We start from the raw sequence: 17,222 nt of genomic DNA, 5'->3' as shown, positions 1-17,222 counted from the left end.
ACCCCCAATGTGACTGTATTTCAAGATAGGATCTATAAATAAATAATTAAGGTTAAATGAGCTCATAAGAGTGGTACCCTAATCCAACATGACTGTTTTCCTTATAAGAAAAGAGACACTGCGGACACTTCTGTGCATAAAACAAAGGCCATGTGAGGACAGAGCCAGAAGGCCACCATCCACAAGCCAAGGTGAGAGGCCTCAGAAGAAACCAAACCTGCCAGCACCTTGATCTTGAACTTCTAGCCTCCCGAACTCTGAGAAAATAAATTTCTGTTTTTTAAGCCACTAAGATGTTTTTTGTTATGGCAGTCCCAGCAAACTAATACACTCTTGAATGGTTTACTATCCTGGAAAGACAATACAAAGTAAATCAACATTATAGTACTATGTGAAATACACTGTGATTGAGTTTTACAGGGATACCTTGGAGGCACAGAGAAAGCACTGGGACAAAACAATAAGGGTAAGAAGTGATATAAGATGTCTTCCCTTAGGAGATGATGCCTAAACAGGGCAATTAACAGAGATTATCCAGACAGAGTGCAGGGAAGGGTATTCCATAGAGTAGAACCTATACATGCAAAAGTATGGAGAGCATGGCATATCCAGCAAAGCTAAGTAGTTTAGAAAGGGTTGAGGACAGGCTGTGAGAGAGAGTAGAATCAAAAGATGAGGCTGGAAACATACGTTGAGGGGATGCTATACCTTGCTAGGAAGTGACTAAATCAATAAATCAAGGAATCCATGAATGTACCAGGGTAATGCTGTTTAATTTACTGAAAAGATTATAACTGAGTAAAAAATCCTGTTTTAGTATCAAAACTAAGGCAGCCATATGTCCTAGGTTTTTTCCGGACTCTGCTGATTTAAAATATTTTGCCTTATCAAACCATGTGTCAGAACACAGCCCAATTTAGGGTTAGGAAAATTTTGTTACCATAACTTCATTCCATCCCACACACCATATTGTTTTTTCCAAATAAATGGTGATATTTTTTTCTGGGTGGTATCTTATACAGAAAAAGTCCCAGTTTGTGATTTTGCACTTCAGACTTATGAATATTGAAATGCACAACTCCAGTTAAAGCCAGAACTGAAACTCTGTGCTACAGGCAAGGAAAATAATCTTCCAACAGCTACATTTGTTTAATTAACTGGTTGTACCCTAAAGTACTAAGTAAAAAAGAATTAATGTCTTATTATAAGCCTGCGATTTTTCCCTGGAAACATACATTGAGTGGGGTGTGTGTGTTTTCTTGTTGTTTTTGTTTTTGTTTTCATTTACTGAGGTATTTGGGATTTGTTACTATCAGAGCAGAAACTTTAGCTACATTGTCCAATCAGGCGTAACTCTTATATATCTAGGGGCTTCATATAACCAGGTCTCAGCAGATTGCCAAATGCCAGGAAATCAATCCAATAATCAAGAGAAGTTTAGGAGGAATTCCAAGCCTCAGGTTTATGTAAAAACAATTAGCAGTTCCAATTCACAGCCCACAGCAGTGATACTTCCAACAAGCTTCCTTCCTCCAGGCCTCTTTGCATCGTGCAACCGCTCCAGTGCCTCTCCCTTGCCAAGCCGCTGACATTCACCCCTTCAGTCCTACCCTAACTCTTTGTCATGGATGCTGTCTTAGTTCTTGGCTTTATTTCTACTTTGCCTATTACTTGAATGCTCCATTACCAAAGGACACCTGGAGCTTAACCAGGCCAATAGGAAGCCTCCCCGGTTTCTTCCCTTCATTTGATTCTTCTCTCTACTTTATAATTCGCCTATTTCGACTTTATAATATGCCTGGGAATGGGAAGGCAGAGGTCAAGCACTCCTCAGAGGATGAGGAGAAGGCGAACCAGCAACAGTGAAATTTTATTTGAAAGTTAGTGAGTATGGAAGTTCCTGAAAAAGAAAAAGGAAGGATCGAATGTTCATGTGTTCTAGCAATGTCACTTGTAGGTATATATACAAAGGAATATAAAGCAGGCTCTCATACAGATATTCATACACCAATGATCGCAGCAGAATTAGTTACAATAGCCAAAACCATCCAGTCAGGACTAGGGTTAAGGTTAGGGTTGGGGTTAGAGTTAGCTATTTTGGTGGAAGCAACCGAAATGTCTATGGACATATCTATATATATAAAAGTCTAAGTGCCTGTCCGTCCAACTGGTCGCTATGATGCACACTGACCACCAGGGGGCAGGCGCTCGACTCAGGAGCTGCCATGACGCCCACTGGCCATTTAAAAATAAACGGCACCACGGACCTGGGCCAACAAACTAACACTCGGCTTCCCCCAAGTGGGACACAGGCCCCGTCACCACCCCAGAGTGACACCCCACCAAATCACAGCCAATGCTGCCAAGACCCCATGGTGCAAAATGCGGCCCACAGCCCAGCCCGGAAATGGGTCATTGTGGGCACGGGGTAATGACGTCATGTAGCAACACCCGGCTTCCCCTCCCTAGCGACTAGCCTCCTTGGAGTTTCTTCAGCCCAGGAACCCAACTTGCTTTATCGCCAGATGTAAACATTTTACAGCTTAACCAAACATTTTCCCATGCCTCATCTCATTTGATCCTCACAGAAGTCCTGGAGTAGGTAGATAGGAAACTCGGTAGAATCCTATTTTCTTTTCATTAGCAAGACACAAATAGCGATATTAAAATATTTCTTCTAATTAATTTATTTTCAATGTACATAAATCCATGCACTGGGATGCTAGTGAATTAATATATAATGAAATTTTATTCAGTGATTACTATTCTGATGCACATAATGACATGGATGAATCTTAAAAACACTATCCTAAGTGAAATAAGTCAAACATAAAAGGATAAATATGTGGGATTTTATTTATATAAGATAGCTAAAATAGGCAAACTCATGGTGACAGAAAGTAGAACTGGTTACCAGGGACTAGAGAAAGAAAGTAATGGGGGTTATTGTTTCATGAGTACAGAGATTCAGTTTTGGATGATAAAAAAAGTTGTGAAAATGAAGAGTGATGATGGTTGCACAACATTGTGAATGTACTTAATGCCACTTGACAATTAATAAAATGGTAAATTTTATATTATGTACAAAATAAAATGATTTTTAAAAGCTCACGAGAAAGAGAGAAGAAAGGATATTAATAGCATTCTCATTAAACAAAATTTTAGGTAAGAATGAACAGAGCCCTCTATTGAAATAACAAAATTTCTGACTTTTAATGAAAGTAAGAATAATGCTTTATTACTCTATAAAATATCACACACATTGTTTTTAACCTATAACATGATATAATTTCCTTAATGTATGCATTATTGCTGACTGGTTTCATGTTGGTGTGCTTTAAGATTATTTTTGTTTATTTTTAAAATATATGTTGCCAGGTATAATATTCTGGAAGAAATTAGAGAGGCAATATGAACAGAAAATTTTGTCTCCATCTGTATCCACAATTGCAGAAATTCCAGCCACCCTAAAACATGTCCCCACACAGTTCTAGGAGTCCTTAAGACTCACTTTGGTTGTACTCACTAGTATCTATGGCCACCATTTGCCTCCTTATAGAGAGTGCCTGGGAAGGTACATGAGCTAATTGTCGGCTGAGTCCAGTGGCATTAGCAGAGCCATGTCCTGGAAACATACCTTGCCAGAGGCAGGTATGTTGTCAGCCTGACCTTTAGCTCAGGCGCCAGGGGGTGGGTTTCATTATCTAAGTTCAGCCAGGTGCCAGGAACTGACGCAATTATCCAGGCTCAGCCAGGAGTGACAATTACAAAGAAGCCACAAGAATGAAGAATTGCAGCTTGATCTTTAACCATGATTTCACATAATTTCCTTTGTCTTACACTCTAGTAAAACTTCCTGGTATCATGCTGTATATAATCCACACAGCCCTAGCTCTGGGTCACTGTCTCTCCATCTAAGAACAGCATCCCACCTGGCAGCAGCTTTATTTAAAGTCTTTGTGTCTCTCTCTCTCTTTTTTTTTTTTTTCTTTTTCTCAATCCCCAGCCACCCCTACTCAGGACTTGTCTGCTCTCTAGCCATGCTGGTCGCGGCCAAGAGAGAAAACTTATACCTCCTCTTTTTTTCTGGCTATTGGAATGATGTATCCAATTGCTATAGAAATTATTGTCCCTGAGCCCACCAATTTTGTGTATTCAAGATGTCCTTTCCTGACATGGAAAGGACATATGTGTGTGTGTGTGTGTGTGTGTGTGTGTGTGTGTGTATCTGGAAGCTTGATACACATGAAAGGTGATCCAGCACGTGTTACTCATACATAGTTTGCACTCAGCATAATGATTTTAAGATTTACCCAGGTAGTTGAATGAATTGGTTGTCTGATTCTTTTTTTTTTTTAATATGTTTTATTGATTTTTCACAGAGAGGAAAGGCGAGGGATAGAGAGTTAGAAACATCAATGAGAGAGAAACATCGATCAGCTGCCTCTTGCACACCCCCCACTGGGGATGTGCCTGCAACCCAGGTACATGCCCTTGACTGGAATCGAACCTGGGACCCTTCAGTCTGCAGGCTGGCACTCCATCCACTGAGCCAAACCAGTTAGGTGTCTGATTCTTTTTATTGCTGAATGGTATGCCCTCAGCACTATGGAGAGACCACATTTTATTTACTCATTCACTTGTCAATGGGCATACAGGTTGTTTCCAGTTTGGAGCTATCACAAATGAAGCTGCTATGAACATTTATGTTAAAGTATTTGTGTAGACAGAGTTTTTATTTCTCTTGGCTAAATATAAAGTGGTATGGGGTTGAGTTATATATTAGTGTATGTTTAACTTTTTAAGAAACTGTCAAACTATTTTCAACTTGGCTGTACCATTTTATATTTCCATCAACAATATAGGAGCATTTCAATTGCTCCACATCCTCACCAACACTGGCTATTGTCAATATTTTTAATAATATCCCTTTGAGTATATTGGAATACTTCCTGTGGTTTTAATTTGGATTTCCCTGGTGGTTAACAATGTTGGACATCTTTTTATGTGCTTATTGCTCATCTTTTTTTGTGAAGTATCTGTTTAAATCTTTTGCCTGTTTGTTGCTTGGCTGTTGTCTTACTTTGTAGTTATAGATTTTTAGTTTTGTTTTGTGTATTCTAGATAGAAGCCATTTGTTTAATATATGTATTGCGGATATTTTCTTCCAGTCTGTAGCTTCATCATTACCACTGGGCTCACTAAATCTTTTCCCCATTTTTTTCAAGTCATTCAACCAGGCAAATACTTAAAGCAATCACTAGAATCATGCAAAGAGAGCCTGGGAAGCCGCTCCAGGTGGCTGCAGGTTAAAATAGCATTTGTTGTGTTTTTATGGCTCAACATATGAAGAACACATCCTAGAGCTTCAGTCGTGCTGTTAAAAAGAACATTTTCTATGCAGCTAGGATAATATCTCCTTTCCTATCAGATAATGGAGATAAGATTACTCGATTGAACGTGTGGGTAGAAATGAAAGCCCTAGCAGATGTTTCTGACAGCTGTTGTCACTCTCAGGAGACACTGAGAAGAGATGGGTGGAAGGTGAAAGTATGTTGATGGGTTTATGAAGGGGAGGGTTTTCAAAAGGCAAATCGACTTGAAATTTAGCTTTTCCCAGAAAGAAAGAAAACAAAAGTAACAGCAATGATAAGAGCCACAATTGGCGGAAGGAATCAAGCTTCCAGATACGAGAGAGAGAGAGAGAGAGAGAGAGAGAGAGAGAGAGAGAGAGAGAGAGAGAAGAGTGAGAATACAAGGAAAAATGAACTGCTGCTTTTTTTTTCCTACTAAATTTATGTGTGTCCTATTTCAGTATATTCTAGACATTAGAATATACAGCTGACTATTATGCTTCCTTTAAATCCTGAAAAAACTAGAGAAAATGTCCAAGATGAAGACTGCAGGGAAGATGAAAGTTACTGAGACACAGAGTGATCAGAGAGAAATGGGCCCAGGAAATCTCACCACATCTGCAGCCAATGTCGGTGAAGACAAAAACATTTTTTCAATGGTGACTTAGGCATAGCTAGACATTTTGTGGACTCTCTTCTCTCCAGTTCACTCAATATTCTGGGGTAGGCAAGGTAGGTGAATGTTGGCATAGGAAGACCATGAGCTTTGGCATCAGACAGGCCTAGATTCAAATTCCAGACCTAAGGGTTTAAATGAATCTGAACTTAGTTAGAGTTCTTAATTTATTCATTTATAAATAGAATATTCTAGCACATTAACACATTGGCATAAACAGTATTTCTTTGATACAATTAATGAGAGCATTAAAGAAAATCAAATATGTTCATTCCCTAAAACAGATTATCAATACAAAGTGGGCACTCATTAAATTTTAGTCATTACTCTCACCCTAGCTTCCACTAGCCCTTCATCAAAATTCTATTTAGAAATTCTATGTCTTTTTGAACATTAAAAATTCTTGGGGAATGCTTTGGCAAGCAAGAAAAGTTTGGCTAACAAAAGTCACACTCCATAAAACTTCAGGGATTACCTTACTTAATGCATCCATATTTTTGCCTGGCCTTCCAAGAAACTGTAAATTAAAAAGCACAATCATAGGAACTAGAGAAGCCTGAGATATTGGTACATTTATTTGTTCTCCTAACCACATGATAACGATAGCTTCTATTTATGAATTTGTGCCAATGTGCCAGCATCAAGCTAAATATTTTGGTACAATAACCCCAAGTTGTAGATATGATTGTTGTTTCCAGTTTACATGAAAGAGACCAAGACTGAGAAAGGTTAGTTTTCCCAGGGTTGTCTGACTTCAAAGCCTATTGTTTATAACTAGTTGTTTATAATATTGCTCCTATCACATAGCTTCCAATTTCTGAATTTTATTTTTAAAGTGTTATTATAATTTAATCTTTTACTGTATGCTACTCAGTGGGAAGTAGGAAAATATTGATTATAGATAAATATTTCCAAGGTACATAAATTATCTGAAGCCCACAAATCAAAGCTAAAATAAGCAAGCGAGGCAAACAATGAACTAGACCTAGACAACCAGAGCAGTAACCTGAAAATACAACCCATAGGTACAATTTTCAGCCAAACGCCTAATGTTCACTGCCACCATTGAATTATTTATGGAAAACAATACAGGACCTCTCTTTCTAGCCAAAATAGCATGGAAGGCTCCATTAAGACATCAAGAAGTGAAATTATAAAAAAGGTAAAGTCAACTTTAAAAACTTGAAAAGTGAAATCAATACACAAAGTCATGAAAGACTGACAATATGATAGTGTTTGGAAAGGTGATCTGCTTTATCTGTCCTCTACCGTGGCTGGTCCCAATAATGATGCTTTCTCACTTCTTCAGCTAAAGGCCCTGATTCCTGCCAAAATGCAGAATCCTGGGAGGGCTAACAATGTTCCATCCATCATCGAGACCTTCACCATAATAACATTTCCTCTCTCAGAACAGGGGGCGGTTCAGAAGAGAGGAGCATGAGACACTGCATGCCTCAGGTAAGTACAGATGGGGAAGAACCACTTCTCAATTTTGCCTGGAGTAATCTCAGCTATACCTTTGGCAGTTTAAATGGACATTCTCCAGCCCTCAAGCCATCCAGGAAAATAAGCCATCTGACAGAGGGCTAAAGGGTTCTTATTTACACAGCAAAATGTTGCCAATAACTTTATATATGGGTAGAATGAAAACTACTGATTTAGCTTTTTTTCTTTTGTGAGACTTCATTAGAATTTTTTAATATGGACTAGAAAAGGGCAATTCTGCAATAGTGGCCACAGATGTTATCACATCCAGTTATTCTGCTACACCTGGTTCAAAAACAAGGTCGCTGAATGGCAACATAAATAGGCTTGAGTACGTTTGTTTAAAATTAGTTTTAAATGGATTCTCTGCAAAATATAATCACAGGAAAAAAAGCAAAAGAAACATTTGAAAGAGGACAATTTAAAATATGTTCAAGGAATAAAATAATTGGAACATAATTTTAGGAACTTCCACCACTGACCAGTTGATCCATGGGGGAGGGGGAGGACAGGGGGAGGAGTTGGTCGTGTTACATCACTGGGAAATAGAATGGTTGTTTATTACACAACATTATTGAAACAAGAACTGACATAAAATTATTATGAGAGAGGATGTCAGTTGACAAGAGATTTCAATACTTTTTGTGCTCTGGAAGCAGATGTAGGCTCAGTAACTGATGGGCCAAAGTGAAGAAAACCATGGCTCAGAATTCAAGTGGGGGAGTTGCAGACTAACCACTAAGTCTCTGGAGAGTCCCCTCACTTAGACATGCTTGGGACAGCAAAATACAGAGATGAGGCATCGGGCTCAAAACGGGGAGAATTCAATGGAAAGTCGTAGATACCTCCTTCCCTCACAGGTACAGAACTACATGTCTACTCTCCCTGGAGAGAGTGAGAGAGGAACAAAAATGAAAAAGAAAATGGGATGGAAATAAAGAAGAGAAGAAATAAAAGATAAAACCACAAATCTCTTTTCTCTTTAATTGAATCTGGGGGAAGATGAGACACTGCAGTCAGTTGCTCTCAGTGATCCTGTGGCCTGGCTCTGCAGGACCGAGACCTTAAAGATAGCCACAACTGCCTGGCCGGCATGGCTCAGTGGTTGAGTATCAACCTATGAACCAGGAGTTCATGGTTCAATTCCCTGTCAGGGCACATGCCTGGGTTGCAGGCTCAATCCCCAGTGTGGGGCATAAAGGTGGCAGCCAATCAATGATTCTCTCTCATCATTAATGTTTCTCTCTCTTCCTCTCCCTTCCTCTCTGAAATTGTAAGTGGACAATCAAAGGGTCTCTGCTGCCTGTCAATACTTAAGCCAATTAAGCAGAGACAGTGTTGAATCATATATGAGCATGTATTCCAATACTGCTGGCAGTATGGGAGAGCAGCAGGTCATCCGTGAAAATCTGCTCTGCAGCGCCCCCTGCTGCTTACATAGGGTAGGACCAGGGATTACATGGGGAAGTAGGGATTACTGGCATGGGGAAGTAGGAGGCTGGGGTGGGACTCCATTGTTTAGGCAACAAAGTTGTTAATCTTTCCATGATAATAGACAATTATTGAATGAGAATGGTTCCAAGGTTGATTCCCAGGTCCAAGGTTGACTCCCAGGTCCTGGGGGCATACTACTCCCAGCCAGGTCAGAATGTCCTGTCTTTAACCAACACAAGGCACTCATGATTAATATTTACCATAACCATAGCTAGCTCCAATATTTTATTTTTGCCCCTAACAAAATCAATAAAAATATTTTTTTTTTTTAAAAAAAGAAGATAGCCATGATGGCCAAAAATAGTGATGAAAAAATGGCTGCTCTGGAGGCCAAAATCTCTCATCAAATTGAGTATTACTTTGGTGGCTTCAGTTTTGCCATGGGACAAGTTTTTAAAGGAACAAATCAAAATGGATGAAGGCTGGATAACTTTGAAAATAATGATAAAATTCAATAGGTTAAACCCTCTAGCACACTTTAATGTAATAGTAGGATCATTGAGCAAATCAAAGGCAGAACTCATAGAAATAAGTGAAGATAAAACTAAAATCAGAAAATCTCCAAACAAATGCCTCCCTGACGTGACTGTGTATAAAAATGATGGCATTTCCCCAGAACTTGACTTGGAGTGATGAACACACAAAACAGAGTACAGATGATGTGTTGTACAGTTGTGTGCCTGAAAGCTGTATAGTTTTGTTAACCAGTGTCACCCCAATAAATTTAACAACAAAGGAAAAAAAGTAAATAAATAAAAATAGTGTAAAATACATATCTGTTTATTTTAAAGGCTTCCCTACTGATGCAATCCTTGATGGCATAAAAGAATAGTTAGAGCAGCCACGGTGGCTCAGTGGTTGAGCATCAACTTATGAATCAGGAGGTCATGGTTCGATTCCAATTAGGGCACAACCCAGGTTGTGGGCTTCATCCCCAGTAGGGGGCATGCAGGAGGTCAATTATCAATGATTCTCTCTCCTCATTGATGTTTCTATCTCTCTCTCTCCCTCTCCCTTCCTCTCTGAAATCAATTAAAAAATATATTTTTAAAAAAGAAAGAAAATATTTTATTTAAAAAAAAGGATTTCAAAAAAGAATAGTTAGAAGATAAAGGTCAAATACTAAATATTCAGATGAGAAGAACACTGCACAAACATTTGAGGAATCAATATTTGCTGTGCTTAATAGCACTGAATCTGCTAAAAAGCTGTGGAGATCCCTGGACAAAAGTATAAAGACACAAATCTGCTAATATTTTTCAAGAAATATTACTGTGAAAAGAAAAAAACACATGAAGAAAGCAAAGTAAAGTGGAAGCTAAATTATGAGCTAAATGAGCAAGAAGAAAAACAAAAGTTAGCAGAAAATGCTGAAATGAAGTCTGAAGAAGAAAAGATTAGCTGCTTGCTGAAATTTTCAGGGTACCCAGATGCACATCCTTTCCTCAGATCATGGTGAAATAAAATGGGTAGACTTTTTCAGAGGAGCAAAAGAGGAAATAATTCTATTTAAAGAAAAAGCTAAGAAAGCACTGGATAAAGCCAATGATGGAAATAATGGTAAGCTTATTAATTAAGGAACAAACAAGTGATATGGGAAGTACTAGATGAAGATATGAAAAAATAAACATTGAAAAAAAATCATAGATCATCAGGAATCCCTAAACAAATGTAAGTTTAAAAAATTGCAGATTTAAGGGAAAAGGAAAGGGAAAAAACTGCCCTGACTGGGCCTGCTAAAGGAAAAGTACAGTTTCAGGGGGGAAAACTAAATTGATAGCAGGATGAACATGGTACATCTAGACCAGAAAAAGAGCAAGAAAAGAAAGAGACAAAAGAAGAACCTGCATCAAAACAGCAGGAAATGGTGCCAGGGAACACTAGTTTGGTGTAAAAAAAAAAAAAAAAAAAAATGTTTTGATTCATTTTAATTAAGCTTTTAAAAAGAACAACAAATTAAGTCCACTTCAATGTCCACCTGTAAGATGGAAAATTTTTGTTCTTTACCTTGTCTTTATTATCCAAATGAGGGTTTTTAATGTACAGTTCTAAATTATTTCAGATTATTCAAATATCAAAAGAAAGATTCGTATACTAAATTGCCTTTGTAATATGAGAATGTATTAGTGTAAACTAATAAAATATATACTATATAAAAAGAGCAAAAAAAATGAATCTGGGTAAAGCCAGGGCAAAAATTGTGGGTGTAGATGCCTAAAAGCAGAGCTTTCCACATTCTGTTATGAATGTATGAATGTTGACCCCAATATACTGCTGACTCCATATGTACTCACTATGAACTGAAGCCTGACAGCTGATGTGACCCAAATATGCCCAACATCTCAAGGAAAACTTGAACATGGCAATTAAAAAAAAATTTTTTAATAAAAAAATGACACCTGTGAAAGCTACCATTATTATAGTTTTAGTTTATTACTCTTTTGTTTTCATTAAGATTTAAAACCCAAATGTATAAAACAATACTAGTAATTATAAACTTATGTTAAGGGGCACATAATGTATTAAGATGAAATTTATGACAATAACAACATCAAGAGAGGTACAGAGCTGGATAGGAGTAGTTAGTGTATATTATTAATGCTAAATTGGTATCAATTCAAACTAGATGGTATTAATTTAAGATAGTAACTGTAATTTCATTTCCATGGTAACCATTAAAAATAGATTTTAAAATATACAGAAAAATTTGAAGAGAGCCAACATTTTTCACTAGGAATAAAAAAAAAAAAAGAACGCATTTTTGGAGGAAATGAGGAGGAAAAAGGATATAAGAACTAAATAAAACAAATAGCAAAATGGCAGAAGCAAGTCCTGCTAATCAGTTTGAATCAATGGGTCAAAAAGGAAATCACTAAGAAAATTAGAAAAATACCTTGAGACAAATAAAAACAAACCATATGTAGTGAAAGAGAAATTTTATAGCTGTTAAAAACCTATAATTAAATTCACCAGTTAAAAGTCAGAGATGACAAGATGGACTTTTTTTTAATGACCCAACTACATGCTGCTTACAAGAGATTTTTTTTTTTAGACCCAAAGACACGAATCCGTTGAAAGCGTAAGGATAGGAAAGATATTCCATGCAAATAGTAAACAAAAGATTTGGGGTGGCAATGTGAACATCAGATAAAATATATTTTAAGTTAAAAACAAAGAAGGACATTATATATTGATGAAAGGGTCCACTCATCAAAAATATATAACAATTATATGTATCTACACACCAAACAAAAGAGCCCCAACATATATGAAGCAAACATTGACCTAATTAAAGGGAGAAATAGCAGTTCTACAATAATCCATCATCTTTGGTCTGATTGTGTGCCGGGGTTCTATTTCCAGCATCTAGAAGGGTTCAGCAATCTGGAGAAGGGCTGTGTGTAACTTAATACAGAGTCCAGAGATGAAGCATAATTTTGAAAGGTGCCAGGGTCCAACCCCAGCAGGTCCAGGGGTTCCCAAAGGCGTAGACGGAGTCGGCGAAGAAGGAAGGACACGGAGACAGTGTTCAGTTGATCAGCAGCCTAGCCAGGATCTCCAGCCAGGATCTCCAACCAAGTTCTGGTCTGGATCTCCAGAGAGGTTCTGCTTAGGATCTCCAGCCAGGTTCTGTGTCCATGTTCTCTTGCTAGGTTCTCCAGGTTCTCCAGCCAGGTTCAGTCACCAGGTTCTAGTCAGGTTCTCTTGCCAATTTCTGTAGTCAGGTTCAGTCCAGGATCTTTTGCCATGTTCTCTCCAGCGAAGTTCTTCTGTCTCTAGAGAACGTTCTGTGTAGGTTCTGTGCCTAGGTTCTGTCTCTCTTGGTTCTGTGTTCTAAGTTCTGTCTCTTTCTGTCTTGTTACATCTGTATTTATACCAATTGATTCAATCCTATCAATCTCTATTACAAAGGTTAGGGCGTTTCTTATCTCCATTCCAGGGAGTAAAGATTATGTAGCTTAAGCATGATTGTTCATAGTTAAAGTGATTAATTACCTGCCTGGCACTTAGTTGAGGGGTTTTATTCCCTCCCTAACTTAAGGGGAAAATCCCTACCTGGGGAAACAACCTTTCTCGGAGAGGTGACCTTGGTTAAAACACAGCGCCAAGAAGGTGAGCAAACATATTAAGAACAGTATGCCATATATGCCAGGTCCCTTGAAACAGCAAGGATGGACCGGCTCCCGGCAGAAAGGCATTTGGGGGGCAGAGTAGCTTAGCTAAAATGAACAAAGTTCTCCTCGTCTCAGGACCCCTTGCTATTTATCAACGCAATTTGTCCTAAGGTGAGGTAGAGATATACACTTCAAAGGGTAGGGTTAGGTACAGAATCCATGGTCAGATTGGAAGAATTTGCCTACCGATGTTCAGGAGTTTGGCCAGTAGGAGGCAATAACATGTAGATTAAGATGCCCTGAGCTGTCTGGCAGCAAGCAATCATTTAATGCAGTGGTTCTCAACATTCCTAATGCCTAGACCCTTTAATACAGTTCCTCATGTTGTGGTGAGCCCCAACCATAAAATTATTTTCATTGCTACTTCATAACTGTAATTTTGCTACTGTTATGAATCGTAATGTAAATATCTGATATGCTATATGTGTTTTCCGATGGTCGTGACCCACAGGTTGCATTCTTTTCAGGTTTGTGGAAATGACTTTTAGCCATTCCCAGATAATTCAGCCCTTGCTGACATGCTGGAATTGGCTTCTGGCAAGTGTGGATATGTTACTGAAGCCCCATCAGGTGTCCTCATCTAGTGTCCTTTGAACCTGCTCCAAAACTAACTGCAGGGCCTTCTAGAGAAAGCATAAACCACACATCCAGTCCACCCAATGACAGACTCTTCAGTTCTCCTTCCAAAATATGTGTCCAATGGGCTCTCCTTTCCCATCTTCACTGCCCAAAACCACCACCACCAAAAATATTCTTTATGTGTGGACTAGTGCAGATGCATCCATCCATCCATCCATCCTCACCCTATCTCCAGCTCAGTCTCCACTCATCACACGGAGTGATCTTTTCAAAATGGATAAAATCATGTAATTCTCCTGCTTGATGCCTCTCTCTTACTCCAGAAATAATCCAGAATTCTTCACCCAGCTTACAAGGTCCTGCACGGTCTGCACTCTCCAGTTTATTGCCCGTCTCCTTCTTGCTGTGATGCTCCATGGGTGTTGCTCCTCTTTTAATTCCTCTTCTCCCCAGGATCTTCACACATGCTCTCCCGTTCGCCTGAATGTTCATCACTCCCGCAAGCCCCCACCTCTGTCCTGACCTGGAGGAGTCCTTCAGGTCCCAGGTGAAGGGGCACGTACCTTGGAAGGGTTTTACAACCTCTCTCCTCACCAGCCTAAGTCTTCTACTGTCCAGTGTCCTGTTCTTCCTTAGTAACAGTCAGTGCAATTATAACTGAACTGTGTTTAATTATTTGTTTAATTTATGTATCTCCCAGTTGACTGCACACTCCATGCATAAGGGTAGGGGCTAGAGGGAATTGCAGGCTACTGTTTCTTCACCCTTTAATATAGGATTTGGCACATAGTAGATGTCTCCTAAATCATTGTTTAAATGAATTAGTAAAATGAATGAGTAAAAATAATTTCTCTCCTCTCTAGAAAAAAAAAAGATAAGCCTTATATTTGTGGCTATCTACTACTTTGCAAGTAGCTTTTTATTGTATACTTTAAGCTGCTTAGAAATTTTAATTGGGACAAATAATGGCATGGAACACAATGCATAGAGGTAGAAAACTCATATAGCATGAAGAAGAACTCTTTAAAATAGGATTCTTAAAATTCTATGCACCAGTGAATCTGTTCTAATTACAAATCATCAGAGGAGATAGCAAGTGGTTCTGATGCTAGCATTTTTAATGAAGAGCTTATTTAACATTTTTAAACCCCAGGTAACAATATTTTTGAACTTCACAGCACAATCACATCATGAACACAAGGTTGGATCACAAAACCCCTAATAAAATGAGGTGTGATTTTCAATATTTCAAGGATCTCGTTATATATTCTTTTGGCCAGTCACTCTCATAATGCTACACATGTAAAGCAACGTGGAGTTTCCATAGCAATGGCTTTTTCCCAAGAGCTGCCTAGTCCTTCCATGGTGCATGTTTTTCTGCTTCATTCAGACTACAGCTAAACATTGGCCCTAAGTTAGAATTTAACAAGACTGCAGTGACAATTTTTCAGAGGAGCAATACTGAGTGTGTGGGCTGCCAGCCAGGGCAGCTCCTGGGCTGAGCAGGAGCCCACTGTGCCACCCATGACCTCTGCAGCATCTGCCCTTTAATCATATTGCATCATAGTCAGGTCTATTTTTTTGGAATGTTTTCGTGAGAGTCACTTTAAATTCATGAAGTAGCAGTTGCAGACCCCAGTCTCTCCATATGTTTGAAAACAAAAAACAAAAAAAAACCGACTTCAGGACATTGAAATGCCTTGCCCAAAGTCTTACAATGTCAAATCCTGGTCAGGAATTAGCACTTTTCACCTTATTCACTAATTAAACTACTATACAATGAGTGCCTACTATTGCCAGGCACTGTCCCAAGTTCTTAAGATACATCAGGATTTTTGTTTGTTTCTTTTGTTGTTTGTTTTTTAAATGACAACGATGTCTGCTTTTATGGAGTTTACATTCTAGCAGAAAAATATACAGGTTGTAATTTTATTTTATTTTTTTTAAGTTTTGTTTTGTAATTTTAAGTAGGACGGTCAAGATAGTTCTCCTTGAGAGGGAAACATTTGAGTGCAGACTTGAAAGAGGTATAGGAATTAGCCATATGAATATCTCTGGAGGACACATCCAGGCAGAGAGAAAAGACAATACAGAATGGGAAGGCATTAGTCCAGACAAATATTTTTTTTTGGTGGTGGGCATGGTGTGGAGATTATTGGCAGTGAAAATGATGAAAAGAGAACCCATTAGTCATGAAATTTGGAAATAAAACTGATTTGTCTCATTGATTAATTGAATGGATGGTTATGCTTTCTCCAGTAGGTGTGGGGATAATTTTTGGAACCTCAGAAGACACTGGATGAGGACACTTGATGGAACGTTGGTAACAAGTCCAGACCCAGACCAATGTTGAGCAGGTTTGGTGGCTGAGATGAAGAACAAGGAAGGCATTGCTATTAGAGTGGAGGGATGAGGGAGATAACTGTATCAGATACCAGAGGGGAAACAGCCTGTGGAGCCAGGCAGGTCATTGGAAGGACTGGCTTTTACTCAGGGAGGTGAGGAGCCAGTAGAGAGTTTTGAATGAGGAGAATCATTATTTTCTCTTGGGTTTCACAAGGCTGCTAGATTGATAACAGTCTGTCCAGGACAAGGATGGAACAGGGAAGCCAATAGGTTACTGTAGTCATCTAGATTTGAGATGATCGTGGCTAGGACCAAGGTGTTGGCAATGGAGGTGGTGAGAAGTGACTAGAATCTGGGTGTATTGTGGAGACAAAGCCAACAGGATATGCCGAGGGTTGGTTATGTGGAGTAAAAGAAAAAGGAATTAGGGATAGTCCTAAAGTTCTTGCCCTGAGCAACTGGAAGCATGGTATTGCCAAACACTAGGGAAATGAAACTATGTGGACAGGTGTAGGAGGAGAAACAGAGGGTCCGTTCCAGACAAGTGGAGTGTAAGCTGTCCACCTAGGAGGAGATGTTGAGAAGGCTGTTGGCTGTGCAAGTTTGGACTTCAGCAGACATTCATTGGCTGAGATATGATAGCCTGGTATGGTGCTCTTCCCAGCTTGATGTACTTCCTACAGCCATAGCTTGGACTTCTCCAGAATGAGAAACATGGTGGTGAAGTTAAAATTTCAGTACTCCCCTGCTGCCCTCCAATCTGCATGAGTCTTATTTCCCAGAAATATAACCAGTTACCCTTCATCTTACATAAAGGGACCCTCAATCAGGGATCTCCTTACCCAACTTCACATGGTAGAAACCAATACAGAACTTTAGACACAGTGTAAGATGAAACTTCATAAACTGACTTTGGTACTATTGAATATGGTAACATTTCTCTATGGTATATTAATCATTTTTTCTGCTTTATCAGAAGGATGCAATTTTGTTTTTTATATCCTTGTAGGAGAATTTTCTAAAAGCCTGGGGAAAATCACAAGTAGCTGAGTGATGCAAAAGCACCATGCTCAATGCATCTAAATAACCTTGTCTTTGGTTAACAATGAATCA

General features: G+C 38.8%; 1 pseudogene; it reads left to right on the top strand.

Annotated features, from left to right (window-relative positions):
• Nucleotides 1–9,293: 9,293 nt before the first annotated feature.
• On the top strand, nt 9,294–10,903 carry LOC132226775 (lupus La protein homolog; annotated as a pseudogene).
• The last annotated feature ends 6,319 nt before the right edge of the window (nt 10,904–17,222 follow it).

This window comes from Myotis daubentonii, chromosome 2, assembly GCF_963259705.1.
Source record: "Myotis daubentonii chromosome 2, mMyoDau2.1, whole genome shotgun sequence".
NCBI lineage: Eukaryota > Metazoa > Chordata > Mammalia > Chiroptera > Vespertilionidae > Myotis > Myotis daubentonii.
This window is presented reverse-complemented; position numbering and strand designations above follow the sequence as displayed.